The following is a 20,766-nucleotide window of genomic DNA, read 5'->3' as shown; positions in this document are numbered from 1 at the left end:
TTGCGTCCCTTGGGTCTTTCATACTTACCCTGTTTAACAACAGCTAGTTATGGAAATGTATTCTTTGCTTCTATTATTTTTCCTTTACAGAGAACTATAACCATGAATGCAGTTTATTCTCTGAAGCTGCCTTTCACTTTCACACAAACTATGCTCAGCCATTAGGCACGTATCCAGAAAAGCTTTCCTCTTAGTTGTTCTCCCTGCCTGATATAAAGGCTATTGGTAATACAACCTTGGGAGCTGTCACGCTGTGATGCTAATTTGATCCACGACTTTCAGAACAACGGCCCTGTTCCTGAAATTTCATTCCCCCTACCTTGTGCAGCACTGATGCTCCTCCAAATTTGTGTTTAAGCCTAGTCAAAGAGTTCATCCCAAAGTAAAAATTCTGCTTGCTTACCCTCCCTCCCCCCAGTTAATTTTCCATCAGGTTAGTTTCCTACGCTGGCTCGTCATGAGCTCAGACAATCTCAGAGTGAAAGGGCTGCAGTCAAAGCACTCAGCCCATAGAGGGCTGAGGCAGCAAGCAGCTTCATTACTTTTTGCAACACCCAGCCATTAACATGAAACTACACCTTATTCCTCTATATTCCTATGCAGAAAGGTATCTGGGCAGCTAAAATTCCAATACTAATCCTTGTATTGCAGATTACTCTGCTAGCTGTTTAAACAAACAAAAGCTCAACAACTACTTTCATCCCTTTTTCTCTCCTTTCCTCCAGTTTTCCTCTAAATTGAGGGTCTACAGGAAAAGCCCACTGAAACAGCAACCCTTCTAACTACCCAGAATGGAGCAAGGTGTGATGTATTTCCTAAGCAAAACTACACAAACACAACTCTTTATTCTGCAGTCTTCCTTTCTATTAATTCTTAAAATACAAAGTCTGTCACTGGCATCCACTTTTATTGTATCACTATGGCCAAGTGGATTCCAAAAGATCAGAGGGAAAATATGATCTAAAGGAAGAAGGTATTAACAAGGGCACCGGGGAAAGCAGGATTACAGCAGAGCAGCAATCACTGCAGCCTCAAGGAACAACCATGAGCTAAGGAACTGCAACTTTTGTTCAGCGTTGATTTGAGGAGCAACAAGACCTCTCTCAAGTGATAATGCAGGAATTCAAGTGTAACTCTTCAAGTTCAGTACCTGCTCAAGTTGCATTTCTAGCACACTACATAAAAGCCATACGTGCCCTATATACACTGTGCACATAGCTTTGTATATTATAATTAAAATGCCACAGACGGCATACTGTAATTCTGGCTCAGCCTGACTACAAGTAATCACGTAGTAACTGCAGGCAAGCAGTATTTGCTTCCTTTCTCATTTTGGTAATACTTGGTGAGGTTTTGGCAACGAGACTGCTTGCTGGATTCTAAGTTAGAGTTTCTCAAAACCCGCACTGACAGAGCACAAAGATTACTTTGACAAAATACTTACTCTGCAACACACCCTGTAGACAGACGGTGTTCAAAGTAAGGTAACCACAACACAAGGCATTTGGGATGATCAAATAAAAAGCCTAAGTGACATAATCATGTCACTAGCAGTTGAACAAACCTGACAGGACGTGCAGTATTGTTATGTTACCGCAGTAGCAAAGACTGCATCTTATTAAAAATGAAAGGAACAATCCACTGTTTTGTAATTTGATTGCATTTTTTTCCAAATACTTCACTCCAGAGCTCTTAAAAGTAGTAATAACTCACAGCACCGTTATTTACAGGAATTACCAAACCAGCCAACTCTCCAGCCCACTGCGCAGAGCAGAGCAGTTCCCCCTGAGTATTCAGGTCTCCTGTTCCCAGAGCCTACACGAGGCCAGGGAGCGGCTCTCTGCTGAGGAGAAGCAAAGGGCTGGGGGTAGTTGTGCGAGCCATGCTCTGCTAGACGAAGGAGTTTTAGAAAACCTTTACTCTTGTACAAAGGGCTCAGCAGCGAGTTCAAGTCTGCACAGGTCATGTAGACGACGCTGCATCCAAAATATAAAAAGCACATCTGAGGACTCTACAGCTGACTCTCTCACTACTGCAAGCCATGGCAAAGGCCCACTCCCAACTCCCAAACCTCCATGGACCTGCTTATTTACATCAGAATGCCTTGTGAGGATCCTTTGAATCCAACTTTGCTGTCTCACAGCTTACACTGCAATGCCTGATGCACAAGACCTACAAAGGACACCAGTTTCAACAGGCAGCTGTCAGGAACCATGAAGTTCACGAGAGTTATACTGAAACAGACATAGCTGAGACCAAACTGAAGGCATACAAGTATATAAGCTCCCAGACCTGCTGTTTTTAATGCACTTTTTTTAACCTAGCAATTTGCAGTCCAAATCTCTTTTTAAAAAAAGCAAAATCACATTTCATCTTAAACACAAACCCATTAAAATTAGGACAAAAAACACATTATGATTTAGATGAAAAATGAAAACATTAGGAACCAGAAAATCAGAAGCTGTAGAGTTCATTAGAGAACTCGACAGTTCCTCGAGCACAAGTCTTACGAGGAACGGCTGATGAGGAACCCAGAGAAAAGGAGGCTCAGGGGAGACCTCGTCACTCTCTCCAGCCACCTCAAAGGAGGTGGTAGCGGGCTGGCAGTCTGTCTCTCCTCCCAAGCAATGAGTGATAGTGCAAGAGGCAAGGGCTTTAAGTTGTGCCAGGGAAGGTTCAGGTTGGATATTAAGAGTAAGTTCATCACTGAAAGGGCTGTGAAGCATTGGAACAGGCTGCCCAGGGAAGTGGGTGAGTCACCATCCCTAGAGGGATTTACAAGATGTGTAGGTGTGCTTAGGGACATGGTTTAGTGGTAGACTTGGCAATGCCAGGTTAGCGGTTGGACCTGATGATCTCAGAGGTCTTTTCCAACCTAAGTGATTCTATGATTATGTCATCTGAGAGCTGATGAACTGGTGCAGGAGCAGCCTGACTCCAGGCTACAAAGCAAAGACTCCTGGCTGCCAAGTTCACAGGGACAACGCTATCCCTACACCTAGGGTTACCTCATGTCATCAGCACCAAGGCTTCCTGGTGTTAGGGCAGTGTAGAACAGCACAGCTCAGCTGCCACAAGACCCAGTCGAGACTGTTCCAGTTTGTCCTGTAACACAGGGATGGGACTCCCAGAGCACTTCTGTGACCTCCTTCACACAGGTCATGCCCTGCTCTCCCCTTTCCTTGGCTCAGCTCAGCAAGTTACGGGGTACACGTGCTGTCTCTCAGCCACATGAGGATCTCAGTAACCTGCATGGTCAGGGAAGACGGTCTCTTTTGGAAGAATGATCTTCAAACTACTCTGAAGAAAATTCCTCTCCAGATTCAATCCAACAATCTATTCACAAAGGAGACAGAAGGGAGTAAAACAACCAAACTCACTCCCTTAACCTGATACCAGCTCTTAGTTTTTCTGCAACCTACTAAACAGACATTAATTTATATCCAAGATTAGAAGGAGCAGGGAGTGATCTGAGATAACTGCAAGCAAAAAAAAAAAAAAAAAGTCAGAAACTGTTTGGCCTCATACCACCTGCTAGTACCTTACATTACCTGGCCCTCCCTCGGGCCAGCCCAAGCACTGCAATGTGTTTCTGTGGGACTCAGGGGGTAGCTATCTGCCACTGCACCATCTGCCTACCCACGGACTGACAAGCACCAGCAATGCTGCAAGCAAAGGTACAGAGTACACAGCCAGAATATAATAGCCAACTTGGATCAGCATAAACTGGTCAGAGACACACCAAGCTTCCTTTGCATTTTTCTAATCTTTATGACAAGTGGCATGGTGGCTTCTCATATGACTGAGAGCAAAAAAACGCTTCGGTCTTCATAAAAAAGAGCCTTCACAGCTTATTACAGAAACAATACCACACACTTTCCCCTTTATCACCTCACACGCATATCCAAACACACGTTAAAACATGCAAAACAGGAATGACATTCTGAGAAGTTTGTTACAGCATCTGCTTCCAAGTAACTGCTGTCACAGACCTCCAAACATACTCTCATCAGCTCCTGGTTACACTGACCTGGGGACTCACAGACAGAAAACTGCAGCTCTTGAACACCTTTACTAGTGGCAATGCAGTGGGTATCTGGGCAAGCAGGTAAGGAGCTTCTACCCTCCTGACCCCACGTATGTGAATAATGTAAAACATGTTGGCAATAGTTTGAATTTGGCTACAACAAGTGCACATGATCAAAACAGGACAAGGGCTGTGGGTCACCAGAGCAGCATTATGCAGTTCCTTGCTCTCCCTCCCTCTGATGGGTCCTGAAGGAGACAGCAGATTTATAAAAAGCAAAGTCTGGCCCACAAACAAGTGTGAGCCACCCTTCTGTTACGGGTACTTGTATATGTAGACATAGTGTAAACAGCTCCTCACATCAATATAAGCTGCCCAGAGATGCGCCCAAACCACACGGCTCTAAGACCTTCCCTCAGGCAACCGGGATCTGTCACTGCCCTGAATCATTCCATGCAGTAGAGAAATCTGTTTGCTTCTAATTGTGGCACAGCCTAGAGCTGTCCCTTCATATTCTAGACATGGTGAAGGACCATGGAGATCACTTCTGTTAATCAGCTGATGTCGGTCTCATGAGTAGTCAATTAAGAAGGATTCCACTGTAATTACTAAAATAATTAGATCTCTGCTACAAATCCCAATTTAAAACAGCTGTCTAGGAGCAGCAGTTGCTCAGTGAAAATGTAATCTAATTGTACTTTAAAAAACACACATTTCTGTAATTAACAGACTATCAAGAAACCTTGCTGATTATTATTCGTTTTATCTGGAGCACTGGTTAAAAACAAGGTCAGCCACACAGTGTTGAGCATCGTAGCCTACTGCCTTCCCAATGCTCAGATCAGTTACTTCTAGGAGTAAATGAGGAGTCTGCCCTTTTCTTGGAAAAAAAAATATTTCCATATTTTTAAACTTCCAGTAGGGAATTGCTCACACATTCTGGGAAATTTTCATTTGTTATGTTTGTTTGATGAATGGTGTTATGAGGGGGGAGGATATGGGGCATCTGATCCACAAGCCCAACAACGTTATTATTGGAGATCATAACCATGCTTGAAGAAACAATGATTTGCTGTTCTGTTACCAGAAGACTGAATAAAGATTACTTCCATATTCCAAATTACTGTGGAAAAACAGACAAAAGAAACAAGTGAAATTGTCTCAAAGCAAACTACAGAGGATATAACATTCATGACACAGGAACTGGGAGCCTCTGGTATTTATGCACTGATTCCACTACATAGCTCACCAACTGAATCTACACCTCAGTACTCCCAGGTACAGATCCTCTTCAGACTCCCTATAAAAAACTGGAGCAGCGTGGCAGCTTGTCTAATCACAACTGTACTAAGACCATTCAGAACCACAAGGCTTGGCGTTGCTTTGAAGGGTTTTGTTTAGAAATTACTAACAGATCAGAAGAAGCTATCCCATTTCCTTAGGGTTGGTAAGAACCGTAAGAACTCCCCACCTTTTCCTTTGCTATCATGCAACTCCTCAGCCTATTCAGCCCAGAAACCTATGGAGAAGGAAGTGAGTTATTCTTAGGTGAGCTGTTTTCTGCTTGTGCCTGAGCTAAATGGGTTCACTGAGAGGTAATGCAAAAACCACAGCCAGCTCTAAGGAAAAGGTGGAACTGCTTCTATTCAACAGCAGCACAGTTCAGCCAGCTCAGCCCATCTCTCCGACTTCACCACACAACCGCATTTCACACAGTTCCAGAATTCACTGAAAGCCTGCCAAAGCCCACTTCCTTAACACGGCCGGCTGGTCCAGCTGCACAGCTGTCACTGGGGAGACTGTGATGCAAAGCCACCTAAGTGATCTGTGTTAAACAGAACCCTACATAAAGGATCCTGAAGGACACACGAAGATGCTTTTAGTGCATGTTACTTCAGTAGTCCAGGGCATGACCTCCACTGCTCAAAGCAAGCTATATAAGAAAACAAAATATTTGATGCAGTTTACTAAGTCATAGCTTCCAGGATACACACTCTACGTGGGAATGGAGAAAAAAAAAACCAACACCTTAAAATCCAGCCTTTTATCATCAGATTCCAGCTATAAAGCCATTTCAGAGAGCCTGAATAAACTTTAATGGGAAAATATTTCCCCCTTAGTATGAAATGGAAGTAGAAGTTCAAGATCTTTTCATTAGCTGACCCATAAGAAAACTGTATCAAGTTCCCAAACTAAATTAAATAGAAATGCAGCAATCTTGTTGCTTGCTTGAACGTTACTGCATGTCAGCAATCCCACCTAACAACTAAATTTTGTATGGCAAAAAGCACTACACTTGTGTTCCAGCATTTTTGTTTTAGGGACATCACATTAGCGTTAACTAGAGTGAGCACTGCTAAAAAAAGTGTCATTTGAATAACAAAGAACACGGCAGACCACCTTCACAAGAAACAAGTTTCTATTGTTTCACTGCTCTGAGTATTAGCATGCACAGGCACACACGGCTGCGCTCCATTCAGACAGGGTGCTGCAACTGCTCCAACTGTATGGCAGAGAAGAGTAATGTACACAGCACTTGCAGATTTACAACCTGCCCCGAACTTCACCATTTAGACAGATAACAGGACTCAAAAAGATGACAACTAAGTTGGGTGAACTCTTATATTTCTCTCAGGAGTTTTCTACATCAGCCACGGAGTGACGTATCAACTACTTCTTCCACAAAGATGTTCCTGAGACCAAGTCTTCCAGTGTTCCTCATTAAGCCAACCCTTTTTCCTCTGCCTTTAAAGCATACCTCAAACCTGACCCATTCATCAACTTGACAGCAATACAGTAACAAGACAGGAAAGGCACTAAAAAAACACCAGGCAAGGGAATAAATCCATAACGTGTAGTTCAAGGACTGCCTATATCTTTCCATGATTAGTTCACAGAAGATTTAAAAACCATTCCCTTCTGCAATCCAAACCGCACAAACTGCACGGATCGGCAGCTTCCCAGATCTACATCTGCTTAAAGATTTAGACTTTTTTTTTTCCAGAGTAAGAACAGAATTTGTTTTCTTTTGTTAAATATCCTTAAAAACAAACCCTGAAAACGATAGCCAGGACTACCATGTAAAACTTAACACTCCTCCGAGCTTGAAGGTCAGCTCCCTAAACATCCAGTTGTGCTGCGATAGTCAAGGAGCTGTAAAAATACACAATCTTTGGTTGTCTGGGTTAGTCAAAACCATAGGCCCAACTAGTAACCAAATTATTTAAAGAATGCAGTAACAGTTGTGGTAATGAACCACAAGACAAGACTGCACTTCACCAGACAGCCACTTTGCCTAATACATGGTCTCAAAAAGGAGCCCATGGGCATCCCATGAAGGCTAAGAACAGGGTAAAAACCAGCCATGCTTTCACAGCCATACATTCCCTGAGCCACATGGTATCAGAAGCTAGGAGCTCAAGCTACATTTATTTTAGTCTTTATGTTTGGTATTGAAACGTTTCTTCCATGAACTTTCAGTAGTGTGCACTGCCCAACTCTGGAGTTAAAGAGGTTTGACATATACCCAACAGGTATGCAACCTCACTTCTGGTTGGGAGAAAATGAACAAGAGAAACAAAAACTAAACATAAACAAATAAAAATAAAAATGGTGACTGAACCATGGGGTTTACGCAAGGATCGTTAACACACCACTACAACAGCTGTACCTTCCCCAAGACTGCCTCATGTCTACAGCATTCTTGTCAGGTCTAACTACCTCTTCTGTAAAGTACAGTTTCATTACCTCAAGAAGTCATTTACGTTTAAGTAGTAACAGAATTTGATTGATATTTATACTGAATATTTTACAGTATTCAAGTCACGAGGGGACAGCAAAACATCAAAATCATCATCAAGAAAACTGAGCATCAACATTTGCATGAATTTGTTCAATAGTTAAGGCTCAGCATCTCATGTCAGACAATGAAGCAAAAAGCAGCTTGCTTTATCAATGTAAGAAGACTAAGCACCTTTTTTAGGAATGGTCAGACACATTCCATATAAAAAGCTCATATTGGACAGTCCAGTTAAAAAAAAAAAAAAATCAAACCGAAGAAGCTTCCAGACCATCTCCTTGAACTATCAAGCTTATTTTTAATTTTGAAAACAAACAAATAAACAAACCTGTAGCACTACCCATTTCGGTCCTACAAGGAAGAAAACAAGTTCAGAGGAAAAAGAAAATACAAGGCAAATCATACTAATGGCTAAAACCCAGCCAATTACACAAGCACATTTTTGTAGATTCCAGAGCATTTACTTTTTAAGTACTTTCTTCCTCTGTTTAAGAACTCACACAATGGTGGAAAGAAGCTATTCTGTAGCGATGAGCAGAAACACAGGTTGCAAAATACACAGACTGCCAGAGAGTATGCCTAACCATAACCCTTCAGCAACTGTCACGGTGTCAGTGGTATCAAAGCTCCCATCTCACATTCCTTCGAATCATAACTTTTGTTACAAGAAAAGAAAGCGCCGCACAGCGTGTAACGGTTAGTAAGAGAAGTAGGGCTTTCATGTACCAAGACAGCAAAACTATCAAGACAGTTGCTAAGGTATCTGGGAAAACCAAAGTGAGCCTGGTAAAAAGTAAAAATGCTAGAAGAGATGCTCAAAATTGCACTGCATAAGACAGGTAGTGAAGAAGAAACTATCCTAGCAGTTAGTATACAACTGCCCTCATCAGCTAAATTTTGTCATGAGACTCTGAAAATGCAAGTAGAATTTATCAGTACTTTTCTACTAAACTCTATTAATGTCTGTATTCACAGCACCCAGTAGATCAGAATTTCAGATCTGATGTCACAGAAGTGGAAGGAAGAGTGCTTCTTCGCTAGTGACAATGACAGGCGCAATGCTGAATAACTTAAAATAGACTTTCCAAAGATTACACCACTGTGATGAGCTTATCTGTGTACTTCCTGCTGCAGTGTCAGTCTTCAGTTCGCAAATCTACAGATTTAGACACTTTCTTGGCTTGGAACGAACAGAGCTACATTTGAGTGCTCCAAGATGCTGCCTACAGCAGAAACCTGGATTAGGCAGAAAGGCTCAGACAAAATACAAACTTACATGGTTCCTGACCAGTAAAATTTTTTTTTTTTTTTTTCGAAAGACAGTGCAAAATGACATGCAGTGTGAGTCAGATGCCAAAACATTATTCTTTATAGGTCAGCTATTCTTAGTGTCTTGTAATCTCCAAGTTTATTTAGATTGTCTTTAAAAACACAGGACAGACTAGCATTCCAAATTCATGACCTTTTACGTGCAGTTATGATCAAACTTGTTTAGAAGTCTGATATAAACACTGAGCAAGTGAGACAGGTTTGAGGCTGTAAAGTCATATAGAGGTGGGGAGGGAGGAGGGAAGAATGGAGGCTGAATAGTGAAGGTTTACAGTAAGGACAAGCACTTCCCTAATGCTCATAAGCTCGATGCATTATAACTGTCGTGGTTTTTCTTTCTGTGTACACAGTGAGACTTAAGTGTCTGACTGGGACAATATATGATCACTGAACGGGATTTAAAAGATGAAAGCATCCGTAAATTCAGGCCATGAATTTCCAACCAGAAAGATTTTTGCTGCCTTTTTCAATTGTAAAGTATTATTTTAAGTTGATCTGAATGCTGGTAAGACCAAGTGTTAGGATCTTCAAGACAAAGGTCTGTACCCACAGCACACATTCAGTGCATGTGATCTCTCAAGGAACAGATAGATGTTACCTCCACCTACCAACAGAGACAGAGCAGTCGAACCTCCTAATGCCACTCATCATTCCCCCAGAACAAACCATATCACACGTGTGGAACACAACACTAAGCTACCTGTTTCTCCATCAAATGTGCAGCTGTAGACTGTTATGCTTCTTGATGGGTAACTAACTCCTGGTGCCCAGGGAATAAAGTTAGTGGTATGAATAACCATGCTTATATATATATATATATATATATATATTATATTTTAAAGTGTTATAGGTATTTTAGAAACTTTGTGTCATTCCCAAATACTAAGTCGAAGAATACAGTCCACGTATCAGCAGAGAAACCCCTTTATGAAACCTAAGATGCTATTACACTAGCCATCCTTTCTCTCCCTTTTACCAACCAGCACCACGTAAACTATCAGAGGTTTACACATCAGATTTTGTGTTCTGCATCAATTCATCAAGTCCCTTCTGTGCACAGAGTATTTTAGCTCTATCACCATTCACATGTGCTAAATAATCTCTTATAAATATACTATCTGTCTTGAAAACCATCAACTTGACACTGTGTACATTTTTAGACAATAAAAATAGGGGCTGCCATTAAATTGCCAATTACAGTCTTGGTTTCATACTGCTTGCCACGTTCAATGATCATCCTGTTCAGCTCCCACACTTTTCCCCATACTGAAAATAAAGACCAAATAACAACTGATTGACAGAAAGGGAAGACAGCATTATACCGCAAGGTGAAAAAAACCTAGGCATAAAGGTAAAGTGTGCTGTTAACAAGAAATTTTAACCAAAATGACCAAGTGTTTGCCACAGTTTGGTATCACATAAAAAGTCTCTATGGTATTTAGGACCACGTTTCAGCCCAAATGTCACGGTGGGGAAGCTGTTTCCTTTAGGTTTATCAACAAGATATCACTGATATATGGAAAGAAAAGTCTTTGAGACCAATGCTTCAGAACACTATAAAAAACACCTAGAAGGCATTTCAATCCATTTTCATTTGCATGCCTGGGTATTTCTGACAGAACACTGGTTCCAACACATACTTGAGGTTCTCAAAAAATGGCAGCGTGTGGCCTTTTCCTTAAGTAGATGTTTTATCCCTTTCCATATTGCTAAGTTAAAGGGAGAACCATTAGCTATTCACGAGACAATGTGTACCTGCTTTCTCCATCTACTCAGTATTCCAATAAAGATTTGACCTAGTTAAGTCAGTTGAGGAACAATAAGCCAAACTAAGATGATGTTCTCTCCATCCCTGGAAGTGATATTGCTGCCAAAAGCTGGCTTTAGGCCCTCAAATTCCAACGCCACCTGAGCAGACAGTGCCGTCTGCTAAAGTGGTGCCCTGACTTCCTTCAAATCCTCAGCAACAAGTACCGTCTAGTTTGCTCAGGTAATCTGAATGTGTAATTTACCAAGTGCAAAAGAGCAGAGTGTTGAAAAACTCCAGAGTGTATTTCTCAGTTAGCACGACCATCTGAAGAGAAATGATCCCACAGTCCAAGACATGTAGGCACACTGTCAGTGGTGGGAGAAACCACAAGAACAAGATAAACTTTCATTATAAACACAGAAGTGAACTGTATATACACTCCTGATCCCACTGCAAAACAATCCTGGACAAAGGACCATCTCTAGACCTAGCTTCTATTGCTAGATCTTCCCCTTGATTAACTAAAAACGGGTTTCTTATCCAGAGTTCTCTTGAGCACAGGTCAAGTATGAAGTCAAACCCAGACTGCTGATAAACAGGATGATGATATCCATAAGATGACTAAGCTTGAAAAACATTATTAGCTTTCCCCAGAATATCATAGCAGAGAAATTACAATTTAAATGAAAGCCAAAATAAAATGGCAGATACCTTGCCCCTATTTTTTCAAATAACCGAGTTAAGTCAGCTGCCAGATACAAAAAATAATCAAGTTACCAAATCGCACCCATGGGCCTTTACCTGCCGAAGTTATTCAATAATGAAAAAGCTGAGGGCTCATTTTTTACACGTTTGTTTTCTACACGCTTGTAATGAGCACTTCAGAGCTGTTTTTTCCTCAGAAGCTTCTCCAAACTTTCTAATAAGGGCCAAGGATCTCTATTCTAGGACCTATTTCTATAGCCCAAACTTTGAATACCTAAAAGCTGATTAAAGCTCCCAAACAAAGACAAAATTTAACTACCATATGCCAGCTCAATGTCTTTGTGCAATGAGAAGAGAGATGCCATGGAAAACCAGGACAGACATAAGGGTTAATGCTGAACTGTCAACAACTTCCACCAATAAAACCCTGAAGGTTACCAAAAACTCACCACATTCTTTCCAACCCATCACATACCAACTGTGGATTTAATACTTAGCTACCAGTAAGGACATTTCTGACCATCTTCCCAAGACAAGACTCCTCAGAGACTATTTCATCATCAGAGGACAGCTGACAGAGTAAACACACAGGAGAAAGGTCTGTTACTCACTTCTACACCTCTGGTAAAAGTTTTTTGAATGCGTCACTAATTCCCCCCACACACGCTTTACTCCTCATTGAGCAAGCCTTACATTACTGGAAAAAAAAAAAAAAAAAAGCTGTTTCACTTCAGTTTTGGTACTCAAGTTCTTTCCCTTCACATGCAAACAGCTGAAGTCTTGTCTACTGGCATGAAGTTTGTTGAAGTCTTAACTTGATGAAACGCATTAGCTTCCTGAGACAACTATGAATATTAAGTGGCCTTCATCCTACCGTTCCAACAGTCTTATAGAGCACTTGGCCTCTACCTCACAACTACAGCATCCTTGGCACAAAGCAGAGCCAGTACGCTAATATTAATCATAACTTTCTTCTAACAAAACAGAAGATAAACAGAAAGGGAGAGCAAACAAGGACATGACTTTAAACAACGAACACAAGTAAAAAAAAAAAAAAAAACAAACTGTAAATAAATTGAGAACCAGAAAAGAATGCATGAACTTATCTGTAAGCACCTGCAGGCTTTAAAAGTTTTGCAGAAGTAATCACTGAAAGGAGTCCAGTAACCGTACAAAACACAAGTTCTGCAGTGCTGACGCTCCAGTTGGCTCTTACCTATACCCTTTTTCCTCAACTTGCCAGTAAAACCCCTATGTGGTTTTAAATTCAGACATTTTCTGAGATACCCACACTACCGAACTGCAAATATTATGTTAAATTGCAGTATCTTATAATCTTTTTGCTGTCATTTCCGATTTTCTCTCTAAACTCTTCAGAATCATATCGCACTTTTTAGTATCATAAAGGCAGGCACAACTTGTCCTGCAGACATACCAGTATGGGATATGGTTGGGGAGGGGAATTATGTAGATTTATCATGCAATTGAAAGCAGCACTTCTTAAGAGAAAATGTAAACACACAGGAAACCAGGAATGTGATTGCGTTATCAGTGTTATGAAGAAACTTGAGGAAAACAGAACTATAGAACTTAAAAATGCAAGAGAATTGGCAGTTTCAGATATCAAAATCTGGGGAAGTGTCTGGAAGAAGAGACAACAGGTACTATGTAGACAGACTACTACAGGCGATGAAAATGACACCCACAAATAAACAAACGAATCAAGCTACATCCAGTGTTTCCTACCTACACCCTGAAAATCTTTTTGGGCAAGATCTACTGCAAATCAATAGTTTGTTAAAGTTACTTGCACCCTTCTTTCCCTTCCAAGAAGGGTTCTGCTTCTTTAACCCACCATCAATGCACTTTTGCAACAACACAGTCTTGGCACAAAACTCTCAGGTTTTGAAAAGTCTAGAAGCAGGAGCCTAAACAGAATTTAACTTTCCACACTAACACCTTTCTGACAGCCACGCACTTTGGGCTGTGTATCTAATCAGTGAAGAACCTGAAGCCTAGAGCCCTACAAATCTGAACAGAAAATACTAAGCAGCATAAAGCCTGCACCATGCATACACTTAATCTCAAATCTCTCTCCTTAAGCAAGAGTTTGCTAAGTCTTCCAGGCAGGCTAGAACATCTCTTAACTAATTTCTATTTACAATTAGGAAGGCACAACCTCCGAGCTGTGTACAAAGGTATGAAAGCAAAATGAAGTAGTTATTCACTCAGTAACCATGTTTAGACCAGCCTCATTTTACCATGTCACTCTGGGCCCTCGTAATGGAAGAGTGCGTGATTCTGTACCAAGACGCAGCATTGCTTTGGATGCTAGCAAACAATCCTTTCCAACAACACCCTCCTGAAACCTTCCATTTCAATTCAGAAAAGCATGAATTTCCCAACTTCTGATTAAATATAAAGGAAATGAATCTTCAAGAGTGGTACTTAAACCGTTAAGAGGATAGTTTCCTCTCTCGCTCAAAGTACCTGTGCTTGAAGAGATAGGCAGACCAGTGGGTTCTCAAATGTTTCTTTCACCCTCAATTCATGCAAGTCACCATCATACATTTTTTTTTTTTTAATCTAGAGAGACCCTCCCAGAATTAGTTTAGTCCTAGAACAAACACACAGCTGAGAAATACTCCCTTGGCAAAGAAGAAAGAGCATATAGAGCTCATTAAACAGCAGGAGGATATACATAACACCTGGTATTTCTATTCTGATACATTAGACATTTGATGCGTTCCTGGATATTAAAACTAGCTCTCAGAAATAACAAAGTGAAAAAAGAACAAGTAACATATTACAGATAACTAAGGCCAGTGAATTACAGTACTCTGCTTTAGCAGCACAGACTGCCATGCATGAACACACACTTCTTTAAAAACATTTACTTGAAAAAGTAATGTATTAACTTGCAGGTGTACAAATCTCACTATGAATACTCTGCAAATTGATATTGAAATCAATGCACAAACACTGCTGGGCATGGCCACAGAATTATGGCAACTCTTGAGACAGCGACAAGCAAAGTGGTATACTCAAAGAAAGTGTTAGCACATTTAAGGGCTGGCCACACTGCACATTTTTTTCCCCCTACCTGAAATCAGGTAATAGATTATTTAAGTTTAAGAATAAAATACAAAACTTTGGCTATTAAAATCCAAAAAAAACCCAAAGCCACATCACCCTGCCTGATCCTTAACCATTAGGGTTACTCAATTATTGTCCCTTCCTGATGTTAACTTTACCAGTATTTTACTGCATACAATTAGTAGATGTCCCTTTGCTGAAATCCATTACACCATAGATCAATTCTGAAAAACAATCATGAAGATAACCTTATCCTCCCTCAAGAGACGATCTGAAAATTCCCGGGAGGTAGAATCTTTCTGTACAAGCGTAGCCTTAAAATGACCTGAAATTTACCCTGAAACAAAATCAGCACCTCTCCTTTAACTCCAAAAGCTCCCTACCAGCTCTATTCCTTCTTGTGCCATTAAGAATATGGCTAATAAAGTTACCTTTGTGGATTTTTTTCAGTCCTAATGTAAGTAAATAAGGAGAGATTTTCAATCTCTTCTGATGGTTAACAATCCTCATAAACAAGAGCTCTAAATAAGCCTAGCCTTGTTTTAAGCCTGAACATGAACAACTGGTCTCAGCATAAATTACTCTACTACACAGAAAACCACTCGCTGCTGCTACACAAGCCTCCTCTTTGTGCCAATTACTAGGAAATCAAGAAAAGGTCAGAAATAACTTGAGTGTGCATATGTCAAACTCATTACTCAAAACCGGTTTACACTTTCCTCTTCTAGAAGAGTTCTAGGAGAAGTTAAATGGCTTTTGTATACATAACTTGCAGGGAAATTAAACAAAATAGAAAAAGGATGGCTTTCACTTGCAACACAAGTGAAATGCGGCTTGAAGTTCTTCCAAAGTGTGTTTGCTAATTCATACCCTCCATGGTGTGAATGACATCCTATTTCAAAACAGTTTGTACATCCTACAGAAGCTCCTGACCAGCACAAGACACTGATGATCAAGTAACACTCTTCTTGCTGTTTCCTGTAACCTTAATTACTTTCTACATTGCTCTAAAGCATGGGACATATACCTTCACCATCCTATGTTTAACTGGCAATATATACAGAGCAAACATCACACTATCAACTCACTTTGTGACAGTCCTCTGCTTACAACCTCAAGTTAGCGCCTGACTTCTGTGTGGTGTAACACACTATCCTGAGTCCTAAACTTTCAATCAGGACGCTTAGTCTCCAGGATACCATCAAATCCCATAGCTGTTCTATGTGCTTCCTGTTCCTAACTGAATGTGGTTAATTTTTGCTACATCAAAGAAGGAAAAAAACAAACTTGAGCCTAATGATTCAGTCACAGGACCTGTTATGATCTTACATTCATATAATTCTGATTGCCCCTACAAGAACCCAAAGCACTTAATATCAGCGAATATCACTACACCTCAGCTACACACACTTAATTCACTCATTTTTAAATTCACCATAGCTGTGATGGTGATGTAGGCCTCATCTGCTATGTTCCATACCAGCTTTTGCCCTTGAAAAGGTGGAAAACAGTTGTTTCAGTAACAATATAGTCTGGCTATGCTATCTTCCCAACGTCTCCAGCATGGATTTGGGAGGAGAAAGGCCTGTTTTCTCTGGGTGCACTTCCTGGAGAAGAGCTATAGCAGCTGTGCTCAAGGAAGTTTTGTGGAGAGGATATGATTCTTGAGCCTGGTCAAAGGAGGTAAATGCAAATTAACTCGCTGCTTTGCTAAGTTAGGGATGCCCTATTAGAGAATACATTTTAAATGTTTCAAAGCATCTGAATGAACACTAGATCATCATCATCAGGTTGTATATAACCATTTCAGAAATACTGGATGGTCATGCTAGTATCAGGAAAAATATGATTAAGGATGTTTAATAATGACATTTTATCAAATACACTGCTCTTGAACATCTCTCAAGCTGGGGCAGGGAAGAGAACTACAGCTATGGGTTTAAAAAGATCAAAAGCACACATTAAAATATTTTGACAGATAACAACCACCACGTAACAGAATATAGTTTTTACAGCTGACAATTGCACGTGCAGACTTCATTCTGCTTTCAAGGCAACCTGTTAGTTACATTATAACACATCTGCAAAGGAAAAGGGTAAGAAATGAAGAAGCATTTGTGCAGCTTACAATTTCAGACTCTGGGTGCCTAGTTTTTCTGGATACCTAGCTATTAGTAACTAACCAAAATGGAACTGTAAATCCTGACCCCTAAGAACAGAACTGTACACAGTGCATCATGCCTGGAAGAAATCTAGTAGGACAAGGAAGCTACTACTGCTGAATGAAGAGTGCAGAGATTAACCACTGGCCCTCGAGCTTAGAAGAGGAAGTTAAGAGTAACGTAACGAAGCAACACGACTTCTCACCACTTACAATAATTCACTCTCCCCTGCCTCAACACCAAGGACACTGGGATTTGAAGAATTTTACCTGATGGAAAATTTGCATCTACCATGTACAATCTTTAACATAAACAAGGCTAAATGGAAATATAACATTCAAATCCTTAGTAAAACCACAGTAATATCAGCATTCACATCAGGATAACAAACTTAAAAAAAGCAGGTTAATTCCCATACCCACACTGTATAGGACCATCATTAACTGTTGAAATTTCATTAAGATAGCCATGTTTTCCTATTTACATAATCCATCTTTATGTGTAACATAGTATTTATTTAAAAGTATCTCTGCTCACACATTGCCTTTGTTGTTGCAGTACTTCAACTGAAGATCCTAAGAAGTTCACACGTCTTGATGTGTTAAATACACTTACAAGTGTTGACTTGAGGTGCTTCAAAAAAACACTGCTTTCTTCTTCTTCTTGGGGGGAAGAAGGGGTGGGGAGGTAATATCTTTTTAGAAAGAAAAAACATTAAAAACCTTCTAGAAAATTGAATGTAGCTACAAAGCCTCCAAAAAATCCACCCATCTTAAGTTTCTGTTTTTGATGTAAGGGAACAACCTCCTCAGCCTTTAGGCTCTATCTCCTTTCATTCAGGGAAAAAAAAAAAAAAAAAAAAAAAAAAAGCAGGGTAAACAAAGTCTTCCTCGGTATGCCTGGAAAAGCCACCAAGTTTAGGATGCTTGCAAAGCTACACGCTTCCTTTGCGAAACGTAAGTTAGTGAAGAAGCTAAAAAGATTGACTGATTTTTTCAGTAGTTTATCTCAAGTAACTCGAGAAAAGTTACCTTTGCTATGCTTTTCCAGCTGCCTGCTTTATGTTCCAGTCTGAAATCTGAATTTCCATTTTTTTTTAAAAAAAAGGCAAAAAACACGTCACACATTACTATCTTGAAAGAAACATTACTCCCAAAAGCTAAATGAATCTGCCACCATCTACTTCCTTATTCAGGCCGTTTGTTATGAATTAAAACGAACTTGTTACCTGAATTTGCATTACTATAGTATTAACAGCGACCTCTTCTCTGGCTGTCAAGATCACTGCACTGAGGATGCATTTTGCTCAAAAACAAGGCTGAGATAATGCAGCGGATGTTTAGTGTTGCATAAGAAATGTCCTCACATTTTTGAGGCTTTGGTTGTAATTATTTAACAGATGCATGCGTCTCCTGATTGTTTTCAGTCTCTTAGATTTAGCAACAGCCACTGTGTGTTTACCCTACAAACTCTGGAGCTAACCCAACTGTCAGAACTATCAGCTGATAGCTCCAAGTACCACTGCCTGTGTGCCAGGAGTAAGTAAAAAGCTAAGTCTTCCACCTCCAAACAAAACCACTAACTGAACTTAGGACTAACTAAGCAGAAAGGTACACTTGTTAACAGAATTAACATGACTTTAAGGAAGGTCTGCAGTTGTCATTTGTTTTTAAACAATTACAATATCCCTCTTATCTGTTGCATACTTCAGAATTGACAAGGTTTTTTTGGCCTTCAGAGGACTCTCACAAAACAGCATTGCTCATCTAAAGTTTCAAGTTGCAATAATGAAGATGCACTATTTTCCATATTTATTCTTTGTAGGAACAGGATGGGAGAGAGATAAGATGAAAGGGAAGCAAAATATATTCCTTTTTGTGCATCAAAACACTAATTAGTCATTTAAATATCTTGTGACTTGATGCTTGAATATTAAATCTTTGATTGCATTTTTCCCTAGGGAAAGTTATTTAGTCAAGAGAAGAGCTCTTAACTCCAAATGTGTGTTCATTTGAAATTAGATTTATGCAAAACTCAAGGCAATGCTAGAATTCTATTTATAAAATACGTTATAAATGGCTGTTCACACCAATTGAAGTCACCCCTCCTCTCCCCCCAGATTCCTACGGACACTTTGCCATCTGTCCTTAAATAAATTGATAATGTAAAATATATATTATTTTAAGTATTAGAGAAAAAAACAAGGCTTCTGCTGCTACATAATACGATTTCCAACTTTCCAGAAATCCTTCATGGCATGAACTTTAGGGAAGAGAAGCTAGTAGGGTATTAAAGCTGTAACATCTGCTGTAAACCACCACATTGCTATGTTGTCAGCACCAATACAAAGCTGAGGAGAAAGCTTTTTGGGGTGATACATGAGAAAGAAGGAAAACTAGCAAGTTTGCAGAAACATTAAATGGGAAGAGTTTAAAATCAACTGGTTTATGTAAGAAGCTCCTAAAAGGATTCAAGAAGACACCTGTGTTTACCAATGGCAAACAAATTTCTCTCAGGGGTGTGTCTGTGCACGCACATGTGTTCAGAACAAAGGCATGACCAAACTTTAGCTGTGGAAAGCATTTACTTGCACCTACTCTGGAGTTTAACCCTCAAAGCTTGATCCTACAAACACAAGCATCCCATTAAGCACAGAAACAAAGTCTTATAATTAGCACTGAACAATTTTCCCCTGCTCATGACTACCTCTTCCTTAGCTAGGACACATATCTGTGGGTTTATGGAAGCTATAGAGTTACCCCGTATAATTTTCCATCCCCGGGATTTATAACTGCAAGGCAAACAGTGAAAGCAAAAGTTATCTGACGTTTCTATATAAATAAACACATGCAGATACTTGCTGACTAACAAATATAACAATTTGAAATTCTGCTGCAAGCTGAAACCAAGGGTACTCTCTCATGTCAGAATCTACAGGTATTGCTTCAGAGTACGTCTACTGCTTAAACACGATTACTAAAAGGATACCATGATAAAGTTTTGAACACCACCACTTCAAAAAAACACTTACAAAAGAATACTTCACAATATATATTTCAGTGGATGTTTAAAGTTATGACTTGCACAAACTTGGAAGCGTTATATAAGTTATGCTAGAATGCAGCAGTTACAATAGGAAAACAAACAAAAACAAAAAACATCAAGAGCAGTTACTGAATGGAGATAACATGCAAAGGGCATTAACTGTCCAGAATACATTCAGCCTCCGTGACATTTCATAAAAATTCATGGAATTGGTTAACTTAGCCCAACAGTACCACAGACAGAAGACGACGTTTAAGGAAGGTTTATGCGTTTTAAGTTTTAGAGAAGTAACTCAAAGCTCGCTACTACATCTAGAAATACAAATAGGAACCTGACAGCCTGTCACCTTCGAAGGACAATGGCAGCCTGACAGGAGGCAAAACTGAAAGGGTATGAAGTTGTCACTTTTGTTCTCATCACAATTTCAAAGCCTGTTTACATAACTGCAGTTCCACCGTTCTCTCCCGTTCGCTGCACTTAATACATAAATTGAAAAAATAAATGCATAAATGGAGAAAACAGGGTATACTAAGGAAGTAATTAGAAGACACAAGAACTACCAACGTGACACTCCAGAAACACTTCAGCAAGGGTCTTTAGCTACAGGAATTATTAAACGTCACGGCCGCCTCAGACCGTGGGGACTGAGTGATTACAGGGACCTCGCGCTGGAGAAGCTCTAAGTTTCATACTTGACTGAGACAGCACAACCGAGAGGAAGCGGTGGATTTCTGGCGCCCAGCTCAGAAACGTGTCAGTGTGCTGGGACTGACTCCGGGACGGACTTGTGTGCTTCCACACCCCAACTTCACCCCCAGACTCCCAGACAAACCTACCCCGGCCCCCTCCTTGC

At 40.2% G+C, this 20,766-nt stretch overlaps 1 protein-coding gene across 8 annotated transcripts in view; it reads right to left on the bottom strand.

Annotated features, from left to right (window-relative positions):
- The window catches only part of EPC1 (enhancer of polycomb homolog 1), a 69,187-nt gene that overhangs the window by 26,758 nt on the left and 21,663 nt on the right, over nucleotides 1-20,766 (bottom strand). The window contains exons 1-3 of one of the 8 annotated variants that reach the window (XM_035317294.1): nucleotides 6,559-6,564; nucleotides 4,213-4,217; nucleotides 236-243 (exon numbers count right to left, since the gene is read on the bottom strand). The exons of the other annotated variants lie outside the window; for them this stretch is intronic. The gene's annotated coding sequence lies outside the window, so the exon portion shown is untranslated. Of the gene's footprint in view, nucleotides 1-235; nucleotides 244-4,212; nucleotides 4,218-6,558; nucleotides 6,565-20,766 lie in introns of those variants that run through there. 8 annotated transcript variants of the gene reach the window in all.

The sequence above is a fragment of the Oxyura jamaicensis genome, chromosome 2 (assembly GCF_011077185.1).
Source record: "Oxyura jamaicensis isolate SHBP4307 breed ruddy duck chromosome 2, BPBGC_Ojam_1.0, whole genome shotgun sequence".
NCBI lineage: Eukaryota > Metazoa > Chordata > Aves > Anseriformes > Anatidae > Oxyura > Oxyura jamaicensis.
Note: the sequence above shows the minus strand (reverse complement) of the source record. Positions and strands in the feature narration are given on the sequence as shown.